This window comes from Danaus plexippus, assembly GCF_018135715.1.
Source record: "Danaus plexippus chromosome 22 unlocalized genomic scaffold, MEX_DaPlex mxdp_33, whole genome shotgun sequence".
In the NCBI taxonomy this organism is placed as follows: Eukaryota; Metazoa; Arthropoda; class Insecta; order Lepidoptera; family Nymphalidae; genus Danaus; species Danaus plexippus.
The window spans coordinates 219,158-231,439 of NW_026869856.1; the positions used below are offsets into that span (position 1 = coordinate 219,158).

The 12,282-nt window shown below is 31.9% G+C and overlaps 1 non-coding gene across 1 annotated transcript; it reads left to right on the forward strand.

Annotated features, from left to right (window-relative positions):
• Nucleotides 1-11,662: 11,662 nt before the first annotated feature.
• Nucleotides 11,663-11,781, forward strand: LOC116773723 (5S ribosomal RNA). The gene has a single exon (XR_004353725.2). It is a non-coding gene; the product is annotated as a 5S ribosomal RNA (ribosomal RNA).
• Nucleotides 11,782-12,282: the final 501 nt, after the last annotated feature.

Sequence of the window (12,282 nt, forward strand, 5' to 3'; positions counted from 1 at the left end):
GTTAATTTCTGTATCGCGATATTAAAACTTCAAGTAGAGATATAAAGCAGGAAAGAATTTAATAAAAACTCATGAAAGTCGCCTTTGAAAGAATTCCTCGTCACCCTCAGACTGGCGACATTACTGTCGCAGTGAATATACTGTCTTCATGTTTGAAACACTATACATACTTAAAACCCGCGACTTCGTCTAGGTTCTGTTCAATCTTTGCAACATCATATTGTGCGCTGTATTTATATATCTGTAATGATTCCCTCATAGCAAAGATGCTAGAAAAAATTAAATTGAGTCAGATATCATTAAGAAAATATACATAAAAATAAACATATATAAATTTATTCCATATACGCGTTTAAAATATGATCAATAAGTACTGAATAGTAATATAATATTTAAAAAAAACGATATATTTTAAATACAGCCACATGTACACCGATCTCAATCAGGCCTTTACTTTATTTTTCACTAAGTTTATTTATTGTTACGTCGGAAGTCACCGTGTATGTTTGTATATGTTTCGGTTAGTACGCGACTATGTGCAGCAAGTCTGCTCACCACTAGAATAACATTTTTTAATATAAAATTTTCACTTCCAGTAAATCTGATAACGTCCGTGTAAAAGTTAACTGGGAATACTTTTAACGCCACGCTATATTCACGTAAGTTAACTTGTATAAGTGTAAGCGTCTCTCTTATGTAAATACGATTCAGTACTTCATTGGGATGATTATATATATTATGCAATTTACACACATAAATATATACGTGTGTGTTCAACGGCTTGAAAGTGAATAGAATATGGCGGGCCCTCGATTACACCGCTCTTAGACCTCCGTGGAATTTAAATTAAAAATGCCGATGACGAGAGAGAGATCCAAGGGTGCTTGAAGGCTCTCACGGACACACAGGCGCTGTTGACGGAGGGACAGGCGCAGTCCACAGTCGACATTATATATAACAACACATATATACATTCAGAATATCCAAGAAGAAATATCGCCACACTAAAACACAATGATTATATAGATACCTATGATTTTTATTCGTACATACTTGATACAAATATAATGATATTTTTCTTAGAATACTCATGCGTGTCATGCGAAGCAACTTGTCTGAATTGACATGAGTATAAAGTATTACAAATATCGTATTAACATAATAACTCTATTATAGAGTTATATCTACGAATGTTTTCTGTGTAAGTGTTTATTTAACTCGCGTCTAATATGTACGTGAATTAAATTAAACTATTAATTCCTCTATCCCCTCCTTGCTAGACCCTCGGTGGCTCCCCAGCCATGCTTTGGAGACCATCCTCATATGAAAGCGATGGTCACAGCAATAGATTGGAACAAGTGATCTGATCTGTGTTTATTTCCTCTTATAATATGGCAGTCTTCAAAGAAGAGGAATAAGTTTTTTTTTGTGATAATGCGTCCCTCACTTCTATAATATATGATGCTTATACATTTTTATTATTTAATAGTTATAAGGAACGACGTACAATCTTAAAATATACACAACAATTAAGCGATTAATAAATATTATAATATAATACATTAACAAAAAAGAGACGATAAAAGATGAGTTTTAATGAAAAAAATGTATCGCTCCCGCTTTCGTGTCTAGCACTGTTTTAGGGTATAATGTGCCAGGCAATACCAGCAGCGATTATTGTGAAAGCGCACGGGAAATGCACACTTATTAACAAATGGTAGAGGTTATATTACTGTAAATCTATTGATATATTGAATCGTATCCAAAAAAAGACAAAGTGAAATGAGCTTTATTCTATACAAATAGAGCCGTATTTTGTATGTGATTTTATCGAGTAACGTATTGTCATGTTTATTATGAGTTAATACGAGGCTTGATAATATCCGCGTGGATAAAAAATATTATAATATAAAAAAAGTTATGTTAAGAAATCAGTCATATTTTTTTATTATAAACAGCGTCTTCTGAAAGTCATAATAAAATTTTCTACCATGTTTTTAGATTTTATATGAAATATATATATATTAAATTAATTATAATCTCTTTCGGTTCCATAATTTTGGTTTTAATTAACTCCATAATAATATTAGCACGAATGTATCTTCAGTTAGAGAAATCTCTTCACCCCTGAAGTCGATCTCGTTCCCATTCATTTTCTAACAAGTCGCCAACCTACGAACACGACTAATGTCGGTTCTCCCAGAAGATGCAATGCATTGTTGTTTGTTATATTATAAACTTAGACCAACTTGCTCCATAGCTAATAAAGCTCAGTACACATTAATATACCCAGTCATTATATATGATGCATAATTTAATGTTATATTGTTTCATTCAAGTTATAAACATTTTATTATAATAGAGTGTATTTCTTTATAACAACATAATATTTTTTTCTTCGCAATCTCCTCTTTGAACTAACGTAATCCTAACAACACGCCACTGAATACAAACTGCCTATTACAACACCCGACAAACATATTTCAAACTGTATTACAGCTGATTTATAAAACGGACGCCATTTTTATTTCGTTTTCATTTTTTTTCGTTCGCTTTCTGCCAGTAAAGAGATTTGTTTAAAGAGGTTTTATATATAATAAATTTATTAAACAAAATATGTTATTATGCTAAAAAAAAAAAACAAAAATTTTTTATGATAATCAAATTAATTAAATAGACAGCTATGATATCTGTAACAAGAGAAAGATTATAAATAATGTTATTTGGTTTGATGATTTGGCTTTGATGTTTATTAATGAGTTCGAATGCAACAGATAATAAAAATCAAAGCAACAATTGTATATTAAATTCATTGATGTATGAGACGTGAGGACGTCAGGTCGCATTAAGAGTTAAAGGTAACATTCAATAAAGTAAGATTATAAGGTCGCGTGCTCCTCGGAGGTACAATGGAAATTGTTTTTGTGTTGTCGGCCGCCACGTGCCAGGTGAAAGACGGACATACATATTATAGACAGACAAACACACACAACGCATTAATATAAATACACTGTTACATACAATTACTAACATTTATAGATAAAATATTTTCTGTTTTATTTTTTATTGCAAGTTCTTTATCGAAGAAAATATATTTTTTAATTTAAATCATCACAAACATCAATGTTCGTACAAATTTTAATATTGTACGAAGAACTTGATTGATGTGCATTAAAGGGGCACTGGGACAAACTTAAAATTGCATTACAGAAAACACCGTAAGCACCTTAATACCATCAACAATAAGGTCTATATTTTAATAACTGTTTTTATATGAATTGTAATGTACCGGTGGTTTGTAATCCCTTAGGTGAGTTTCATTGTATCCAAATGAGATAGCATTGAATTGTCTTCAAGTTAAATGTATAATAAATATTAAATATTTTATACTTAATTATAATACATATTACTAATAAATTTATTAAAAATTCTTCTCGTATACTAAATGTTGCCATATTCTATATTAGAAGTGACCAATATTTTTTTTCCATATTTCATCGACAATAGACGTGACAAGTTATTGAATTAAAAATAATGAAATATATGAGAAGAAGAGATTATATAAAGACAATGTTTAGTTAACTACTACGTTGATCTTTAATTATTATACAGATAACATGAAGGCATCTAATTTAGTCAGATGTACCTACTATATAATAAAGGGAAAAACTTCTTCAAAAGATTAATTCACGAAAAAATACTAAAATATTATATTTCCATAAAAAAAAAAGTATTTTTTTTATATATATAATTATTTAAATATATAACATGGTACCAATCGTAACTCATATCTGTAAATTTACGAAGAGTTTTCATCTCCAAACTTACTACAGACTGTATTGAGTTTTTTAATCAATAAATCGTCACACTTGATAACATAAACGCAGGTTAATAAAAAACTGAAAAGTACCTACCTGTTTATTTCAACGATAGAATAACGAGCTGAAGGTTACAATATAAAAAAAATTCTCACGTAATAAATACACACGGCAGTTAATGGGTTAAATATTTGTAAATGAGTCGGTAATTCCCTCAAAAATAAATAATCTATCAATAATGTGTTCACATTAATGACAGTGCATGTATGTTTGTGTAGTCTGGGAGAGCCGGCGTTTGTAACAATAGCGCCGCGTGCGGAGACGGGTTGCACGATGAGTTTAAATATGACGTCATTATCACCTTTGAACTAACACACGTATGTTATTAGGACGTCGTGTGCAGACCGGTGCATTCATTACGTCTCTCACCCCATCACACACAAAATACTGAACGGATTTTAGTGAAACCTTACAAGAATGTAGTTCATACATTAGAATAATATGTTGGCTGTATTTTATTTAAAAATTCCCCAAAGTTAACCCCACAAATGGAGTAGTAGTATGCTTACTCCAAGTTAGCATCGTCACACTACACACGGAGTTACCCGTTTTTCATTCATAAATCCATACATTATATTCGTAGTATTGGCGTAGGTTATTCAATGAGATACGGGAAACGCTTCGTATGTAGTGTGACTTTACGAACTTATAGTAACCATATAATAGTATTGTGTTTGTAGTCACGTGACACAGCCGACAGATGTCGCTGTCGGTTGATTAACATATAATATATTAAACACATTATTTGTTTCTCTCGCAGAACTAAATTCATAATTAAAATAAAAAGCTTTAAAATATATAATTTCAAACTATATCTTAATATAATACATAGTATTTACAAACTGGTTTCATTAATATCAAAGCATATAATACTCGTATCCTCAGATCATATTGCACTTCTATACAACACCTGCTCTGAGCATTTAATACACGAGTGCTCCGTGTGTAACAAACTATTACCAAATTTTCCTTAAAACATTGATTTGATACACTTTGGAAAGCTACCGGCCTCTGATAACATCCGCCGTGGACGCTTCATTTACTGACATACAGCGCGTTCAACACGACGAGCAATGTGAACATGCATTGGTTTACATTTAAAATACTTACGCATTTAATCTATCTTTAATGAAGTAATAGTTTAGGTTTTATTTAAAAAATATTAATAATTACTTTACATATATAAATTTTAAAATTATAAAAGAAAGTGTAGTATTTTAAAGTACCTATTATAAGTCAACGGTGTCAATTAAATATATTTTCCAAACTGTTTAATATTTTAGTTTTATTTAACAATGATATAATACTTGCGTGTCTGTGAACACCCTGTGTGTAAACCACAGTTCACATGGCCAGTTATCGTGTGTCCGCTAATTGGCGCCGCCGCCACCTACCACCGCTCCGCCCGGCTACCACTCTTCCGCCTCGTAATACAAGAGATTCACCAGCTCATGATACACGTGGGAGGTCCGCCGCCACTAATATTATATATAATAATACCATCACTATGTAAAAACCAAAAAATATATAGTTTTATTTCATTATTTTACATGAATTTTCCTCTTACTTTAACTAGCTTAACCTGCGTGTTTTTATTTCGTTAATATTATATCGTCTTTATACAATACAGATGACATAGTTTAAAACAAATGGTAATAGAAAGGAAATTAGCAATAAAATTAATATTAATATAGAATACATTTAGCTTTAATTAGATTTCTTAACTATTTATTTTCGTGTCAACAATTACTAATAGTTACTAATAGTCTCCCGTTTCTCGTTCAACAACCTACGTTAATACTGAAAGTAAGTGAGTAAGTTTTAAGGCTCCGTGCGCAGTAGGTATGTCAATGCTGATTCGAGTAAGCGTACTCTAGGACAAACTTAACTGTACAGTTAGAAAAGTATTGTATCTATAAATTAACATGGGGCGAAGCTAGTTTACCAGCTCACAATTCGTTTGTATGTGCGTACATCAATAATTTTTCCAAAGTTACACTCTTATTTTAAAAATAAGTTATTTTCTTAGCAAATATAATATACCTAGTAAAAATCTCTTGTATGTGTTGATTATTTCATATTTTACTGGCGTCATGGCGTGTGGAGGCACGGTCTTGCTTGAAATTCGGTTTAAGAAACAAATAGTGGGACATTTAATATAAACCTTTATTGTATCTATATATTAAAGGCAACTAAACATTAAAAACAAACGCTTTAATTATTTTGCAAGAACCGATTTCTTTACATTTTATTTTATACGATTATAAAAATATTAAACAGTTCTCGTTTACAATAAAATAATCTCGAAATGATCCCACATTAAATACTTATCTGTTTTCGTAATGTGCATTTTTAAAAGCGAAAATATCTAACACAATGTAACGAGGAACATCCAAATATAAGGCGGGGGTGAACGTGATTTAATATTAATGGTGTTTTAACTTACGAGATTTATGATATGAGACGCAAACGACAGACACACAGCGGATACGTGCAGGCTGCATAGGATACCGACTACTGAACAGATTTCAATTAAACTTTACAGTGTTGTAGCTCAGACATCGGAATAAGATGCGGGATACAATGAACACTGGAACTCTGTAAAGTTATAGTAGAATGGACGAATCACAGTTATATCGTGTATGGAGTCCCGCGAGAGAGAACAAATGTTAGTATTTGCCGGTCACTTATCATATGTATTGTCTTAACACATTCTATATATTTCTCTCTGAGGGCAATTTCAATCTTCTTCAATATTCAGCCGGACCAATCAGTCGTCAAAAACGTATTAAATAATAAATGTGAATAGTGAACTCTCTAACAGTACTAATGTGTGCGTTCCTCGCCCTCAGGTCATAGCTCACACCACCCTGTATTGCAGGCCCCAGTTTTGTTTATTGCTAATAAGCCGCTAAAGTCATCCTAGTATATTGTCCGGGGGATTTTTAGGATATTCCACGAACATTTCTGAGCAATAACTTTACAACTGTACTATTGCTTTAATTTTTCTGTAGGCTCCTGCTTTTGGATATATTACTTTTCTTGAAATGTTTGAAGAATAAAATAAAAATGATAATAATATCTACGTGTGCTGAGAATTATTATTATATGCTTCATATTTGTTAATATACATTTTCTATAATGTAGTCGAAAAGAATGCAACCAAGTTAGAAAATAAAATAAAATTACCGCTACTTAAGTGTATGGCCTACAACCATTCAAAATAATTGCTTCATTTCACTTCTAACAAAAAAATAGAATACCTATGTAGGAAGGAACGATCGTCTTGCAACTGTTAAACAAACAGTAGTCAGAGGTAAATGTGAAGTGTTCAGAATATTGCAATAATATTATGATTGTTAGACGATGTACACGAAATGTGAAATCGTGAGTCGAGAAATGATAAGCAAATAATGCGGTGATAACGGAAGATCGACTATACGCGATGCTGTTGCTTTACTCGCTGAAAAAAATAGTACTTACGGTTCATTTAAAGAATATAAAATTGATAAAAAATATTTTTTTTTACTATTTCTATAGTTATAATAATTTATTTCAGTGTAAGATATGTTTAACATTTAAATAAATTAAGATTTTTTGTTACATTTTATTAATATATTACTAGTATGTTTTAGAAAGTAGACGAGTTCAGTATGAAAAGATTGACCCCAGGTGACATATTAAAGTAGTAGTGTCTAATTGTATACAGAAATGTCACCTCTGATATAGTTTAATTATCACATACAAAGGAAGACGAAAAACAGTTTTGACACCTCTACGAATTGTTTACTCTGTGTCAATCGTCTTATATGTTAAAAGTTTTATAGAAAATAATAAAAAAATACATTCACTTTTAAGCACAGCGCTTGTAAAACATTTTTTTGAATCAGATTTTCAAAAGAAAACTTTTGTAAAACTATGCGTTACACGGAATTTAAATTCATTTCACAAAACTCAATAATTAAAAAATGTAGTGAAGTCGAGATCTAATTATAGTTATAGAAACCGAGGTCTTCCGAACAATGACTACGTCACTTCGGTTGTAATGCGGCATGCGATAAAAGGCAATCTTATAAAGGGCCTTTTATTAACAAAAAACACTAGTTGTAAAAACAATATTTATATAGATTAAAGTGATAAGAAAACATAAAAAGATGCACAGATACTAGATCACAGAGGTAGAAAGGAAATACAGACGAATTGAGAAGGTCCTCTTTTTTGAAGTCGGTTAACAAGCAACCCCTCCACCTGGTGATGAGTCACCATCATCCATAGCACTGACTCGGCGACCTCGTCTCCAACACACTTGACCAATAGAAGCCTCGTGAAAACCTTATATCAATTATCATTCCACATCTTATAAGACGGGGAAAAATAAAGTTTTCCATCTTACTGTAAACTACACAAGTTAGTCCTTAAAATTATATCATTATATTTGTAAATTATTAAAAACTTAAATATAGGTACATATGTCTAAAACTTGTCTGATATTTATTAGTAGCTCAAGCAGCAACCTACGCGTTCGTTTCATTCAATGGTCCATTACATTACATCTATCATCTATGTGCTCAGTTATCTCATTATCTAAACTAACTTGTATATTTAATATTAATGTTAAATCCTTATATTTCTCTCAGTAAACGTCATCTATATTTTAAACGCCTGATTAAAACTTGTCCGTCTAACGCCGAGGTCTCAACAGATCCGTCTTAATGTTTTCATGAATCCTTATTGGCGGTCAAACAGACACATATACGGTTACTGGTCTTTACATAATTTTTATTTAAAGGTCTTGTGTACGATATATAAACCACACAATCAGGGGTACGTACAACAGATCATATTCATATTTTGAAGTTCCCCACAAAAAATGTATTTTTATATAAAAAAACCAGCTCCAGTAACGTTACTGAAACACAAGCACACTATCGCTTACCAGGTGACTGGTAATCACCTAATTATATTCTATAGTAATCTGTTTTTATAAAACATTTCGTAAGTAAAAGTAATAAGTAATTCACCCCAAAGATATCGTAATGAAATTTCCGTGTACTACTTCCAGACAATGACAAATGAAGAGCGCTCTCACGAGACTGCGAACAGTTCGACCGTGGCCCGGGCCCGCGGGGTGACGGAGACTCGTAATTACTGGATATTTAAAACATATTAGATATAAGAAATAGTACATTATATTTAATTATTCTTGTAAAAAAATATCTCATATTATATTTCACATTTTATCTCAATACGAGACTTAACTAAGTAACTTAACTTTTATATATTCTTAGGTTCAGTTATTATCATTGATTTTCACTTTATAAGGAATGCACATGTTTTGAAGACGACAGTTTGTTATGAAGTTATGTGTGGAGTATAAATGGATACAAAAATGAGATGAAACCTCTTAGCATTCTATGGATTCACCGTGCGGGTGCCGGGTCCATCGCGTTGCAAGGAGAGGAGCTTCAACAGTGCCTGGGGCTTACGACCCAGGTGTAGGTTTAAGAGGCCCCCATCTAACTCGTTAAACACTCACCTCCACCGTCCAGGCTCCTCTCTCTACCTAACCTAATTTGAAAAGAACCTACTACTGCTGACTTCGAAGTACGTTCCAAGAATGAATTGATGTGAGTTCTGGACAGGCCCAAGTCCTTTAGTAGGTTGTAGAGAGATTTAGCCGTTATACCTCTCGCTTCCAAGTTCCACTTCTACCGCGTATTAATCCACGACGAACCTATTTCGAGTGAGTTCAGTATTTTCAACGTGTCATTGTTTTACAGTAATTAGTTTAGTTTCGTTATATGTTAGTGAACTCCGAATTAAGTAATTACATTGAAAAAACATAGTGTTTTGAAATATTTGAAGATCTTCTAGAATTTTTTTAGCAGAACTTCCTCATAACCCTATCAAGTAAAATAGGTTCAGTGAAGAATTTTAAATTAATAATTACAAGAATACATCTTGCTAAAACAAATTCATACGAATTTTTAATATATTTTTGTAATAAACATTGAACTTAAGTCGGTAAGTAACGGAGGCTTATAAATAACGGCATAATTATAGTAGTGAGTGATAAATGATTACTGCTAAACTGTCAGTAAAGTCGACTATGAGATATCGTACTAGGGTCACTGTTGACTGAAATGTTGAACTCTTCGTTTGTACCTCAGTTAAAATGCATTGAGTGCGCGTGCCGCTGTCAGTTTGATACAAAAGTGAAATCAAACGATTAACGGACAATAACGAGGAGCCTTTAGTTTAGTTATTAATTTTTTAGTTTAGGGTTCTCTAACTAAATGTAACACCCTCCTGTATAGAGAATCAGTTAATAAGAGAATAAGTTGGGTGGGAATTTCTTATCATGGAATAATATTCAGGACATTTGATATGGAGTCAGTGACTACTCTAACTTAAATCCTACCCTCGGACTGCCAATGAAGTGGGGATTCTGGATTCTCCGGCTTAGAAAGTATTTTAACAAACAAAATTTTTTCGTACTAAGCGGTCGTCTAGCGGACCCTTGCAATAGGTACCGTCGTGTGAATTGCACGTCGCCGACCCTGAGTTACCGATGGGGCATAGAGATACTTTATACTATTCAGATATCAGAGATAATATGTTCTCAGACTTATAAAGGAAGAGGTGAAGTCAAATTATAAGCTAAAAAAGCAAAAAGTACATTGCAAATTCGTCCTTCATATACACCTTCTTGATGTTTGATGATGTGCATGACGTCATGCAGCTTCTTCACCTGGTAAAGCTCGAGGGTACTCCAATATCTTTGACCTAAATTATACGAAGAATAAGAATAGTCACATTTATTGTAGACAATTTCAGGTCTCATTCATTAAATGTCGTATACAAATACTTTTTAATGAAAATCTAATAAACTGCGATCACGAGTCTAAAGATCAAACTAATGCCAGTCTTTACATGGTCAATGTAGTAAAATCAAAAGCTCTAATTAAAAATCTTACAATTTATAAAATTCATTTCTTGAAACAGAAAATCTCATCATATTTATATTAAATCACAATAAAAACCTCGTAGAAATATTATTACAATTTTACAAATGATATTTTCTCTCAGAAAACATGTATACGACTCTCTATACTCTATATTGTTTTGAAATATTGAAAAACTAATAAACCATGAAGTTCTTTGTATTTGCCGGATAGCGCCATCTAGCATTAAATATAAAACTGAATTTAATACTCAGGCACCGTGGCTATTGAATCATACTTTTGCCACTAGATGGCAGGAAGTTTAATTACGGCGATAGATTTTGCCATGTGTTGAGTTTTAAAAAATATTTCAAATATTTAAAATCACTAAATAATTTCCAACTTGACCTACTAACTGTTATTTTCGTTTCAATGAAGCCATAGCATAAAATAACTGTTTTCTCTTGATAGAACCCACAAAACTACGAACACCCTGAAATTTCCTTTTAGTAAAAACTAAGTATATTTTCTTCATAAAAGTAACACGCCTTAGGCATAATCGTAAAAGATCAGGAAGTTCATTATGTTAATAAACAGCGCCACCTATTGAGCCACGTGAGTTTTTATAAAAGAATAAGCTTTTGAGGTGATTCTCGAATTTTGCTAAAACATATGGCGATGGGTATAAAAATAATAATTAACTTTTTTTAACTCCACGACCATAAGGTAAATAATCTTTCAATAAACCCTTTTAATTATACACTTATTAACTAATTTGATAAAAGAACTGCTCTATACATTAATTAGTATTTAATTTACCAAATTTTGTACATTTAGCTCGCCAACGTCCATACCACGTTGAATACACCGGTTCTCGTCCGATCACCGGAGTTAAGCAACGTCGGGCGCGGTCAGTACTTGGATGGGTGACCGCCTGGGAACACCGCGTGATGTTGGCTTTTTTTGGAATAAATAAATTATATAAACGTTTACGTTACAATTTGAATTACTTTTAAGTTAATTATTACATACTCTTTTAACATTAGGAATCAAATCGTACAACAGACGTTTTTATATATATTTGGGCCTTGTCTTTTCGCACTAATACTGAGAATAATTGAAAATATTACAAAGGCACGTATTTTAATTTTGATAAAATTATTTTGATGAAATTTTATTATATAATGAAATAAACATTTTCAATCTACTTACTCTTTAGTTGTTGCAACTATTGAAATATTCACATTTTTTTTAATAACTATTGTGTCATTTGTTTACTAATTGTATTCATTACAATGATTAATCTTTGCCCTGCTCTAAAAAAATACTATATATATATTTAAGTATAAAATACTCGTATACTCTAAATAAGTATAAAAACCTCGTAAAGTCTTCGTAATTATGCAAGTAGTCGTAGTCGTAATGAGGCTAGATCTGTTTAAGCCGTTGCGTTATACTAA